Source organism: Miniopterus schreibersii (assembly GCF_964146895.1).
Source record: "Miniopterus schreibersii genome assembly, chromosome: 2".
NCBI lineage: Eukaryota > Metazoa > Chordata > Mammalia > Chiroptera > Miniopteridae > Miniopterus > Miniopterus schreibersii.
The window spans coordinates 116,231,635-116,234,096 of NC_138102.1; the positions used below are offsets into that span (position 1 = coordinate 116,231,635).

The 2,462-nt window shown below is 42.7% G+C and overlaps 1 pseudogene across 1 annotated transcript; it reads right to left on the reverse strand.

The window, feature by feature from the left end:
• Positions 1-399: 399 nt before the first annotated feature.
• On the reverse strand, positions 400-1,535 carry LOC308552832 (alcohol dehydrogenase class-3 pseudogene; annotated as a pseudogene). The gene has a single exon. The product of its transcript is annotated as an alcohol dehydrogenase class-3 pseudogene (transcript).
• Positions 1,536-2,462: the final 927 nt, after the last annotated feature.

Sequence of the window (2,462 nt, forward strand, 5' to 3'; positions counted from 1 at the left end):
GTGGGAAAAGCTCAATGTTTGAAGCTGATCAGTAAGTAAAAAGTATAAATATAATATGTAGGACAAAATTTTAATTTAATGAAATTCCTTTGTTTTGATTTGTGTTTCTTACTTTGTACCACCCTATTTTTTTTACTTATGCAAAAATTACTTTTATTATGTTAAAAAATTCCTTAATGAGCAAGCAATTATTCATGTGGAGAGTCCAGAGAAGAGATTAATGACTGTATTAGCCTTATCCCTCATTGGAGATACAGAAAACATTGTTCCCTAGAGTAGGTTCCTGAACAGACGTCTAAGAGGCTGTGAGCTTGGAAGAGCTCCTCCCTGCTTGTCTGGCTGCTCCAATCAGATCACATGACTCAGTTATAAGGATGGGCATATTGTCTTCTTTTGAATTTAAAACTTTACAACAGTTCGGATGTTCTTCCCTGCATGCAGCAGTTCAAAGGCCTTGTTAATTTCCTCAAAAGACAGATTGTGAGTCCTAAATTCATCAGTTTTTGTCTTTTTGGACATATATTCAGACATCAACTTTGGGATACTTTCTACACTCTTCCATCCTCCAAAGGCGATGCCTTTCCACGTGCGGCCTGTTACCAGCTGGAAGGGCCTAGTGGCGATTTCTTCACCTGCAGCAGCTACTCCAACCACCACGCTGACGCCCCAGCCTTTGTGGCAGGCCTCCAGCGCAGCTCTCATGACCTTCACGTTACCAATACACTCAGAGGAATAGTTGACTCCTCCATCAGTCACCTCAACAAGCACTTCTTGGATGGGTTTACTGAAGTCCTGAGGGTTGATACATTCAGAGGCTCCAAACTCCTTGGGCCTTGGGAATTTATCTTTATTGATATCCACACCAATGATCCGAGACTCACCAGACACCTTACAGCCCATGATAACCACCAATCCAACTCCTCCTAAGCCAAAGATGGCACAAATAGAGCCAGGCTCCACCTTGACAGTGTTCACAACAGCACCATAACCAGTTGAAATGCCACAACCCAGGGGGCAGACTTTATCCAAAGCTGTTAAAGGATCAATTTTAGCAACAGAGATGTCAGCCACAACTGTGTATTCAGAGAAGGTGCTGGTTCCATGTAATATAAAACTATTTCCTTTGCAAGTAAATCTGCTGGTACCATCTGGCATTAATCCTTTCCCTTAAGTGACTCTTATCTTCTGGCAAAGGTTTGTTTTAGGATTAGGCAAAATTTGCATTCTCCACACTGAGAGATGTAAAGTGGGATGACAGTCTCACCTGCTTTTAGCCTAGTAACTGCTTCACTAACACTTTCCACAATTCTGGAATCTTCGTATCCCAAGATCACTGGAAAACTTCCTTCAGGATCAGCTCCACTCAGGGTATAAGCATCAGTGTGGCACACTGCAGTAGCAATAATCTTAATTCGAACTTCATGAGCCTTTGGGGGTGCCACCTCTACCTCTTCTATGGAGAGAGGCTTTCCAGCCTCCCAGGCAACCGCAGCCTTACACTTGATGACCTGGTTCACCATGCCCTCTGGTTTGGGTCAGCGCAGGGCGGGTGTCCGGGGTGTGCAGCGCAGTCCTCTACCACCCATTCTTAATTTGCCATTCTTCTAAGTTCAGACTTTCAATTTCATGATGAGTAAAGCTTCATGAATCAAAGTGGGAGAAATAATTAGATGACCAATGTGAACATTCAAGGTCAATTCATTCAGTACATTCAGCATATATTTGCCATGTAGTATGTGTTAGGTGGTGTTCTAAGGGTTTGTGGACCAAAAGTAAACAATACAATCTAACATTCTCCTGGATCTTATATTATAGTAAAAGCAAAACATGAGAATGCCCTGGCTGGTTTGACTCAGTGGTTAGAGGCATTGGCCCTCGGGCTGAAGGGTCCTGGGTTCAAGTCCAGCCAAGGGGCATGTGGGGGTGGCAACCAGTCATTGTGTCTCTCTCACATCGATATTTCTCTCTCTCTCCCCCCCTCCACTCTCTCTGAAAAGCAGTGGAAAAAATATCCTCAGGTGAGGAGTAAAACAAACAAAACAAAACAAAACAAACATGAGTAAAGCTGGTGTGGCTTAGTGGTTGAACATAGGCCCATATGAACCAGGAGATCATGGTTCAATTCCTGGTCAAGTGCGTGCCGGGGGCTCCATTCCTCAGGGGGCATGCAGGGAGCGTATGATCAATAACTCTCATCACTGATGTTTCTATCTCGCTCTCCCTCTCCCTTCCTCTTTCTGAAACCAATTAAAAAAATAAAACAGAATAAGAAAAATAAAGAAAAAACATATTTTAAAAAAAAACACCCAAAGGAGGTGAGGGGATGAGACACACTGCTATCTTGGTGAAGAGCATTCTAGTCAAAGGGAACTGCAAATGCAAAAATCTTAAGACAGGAACATACTTGATATTCATGATGAAAAGTGAAGAAATTTCAGTATAATTGAGTGAGCAAGAGGTGA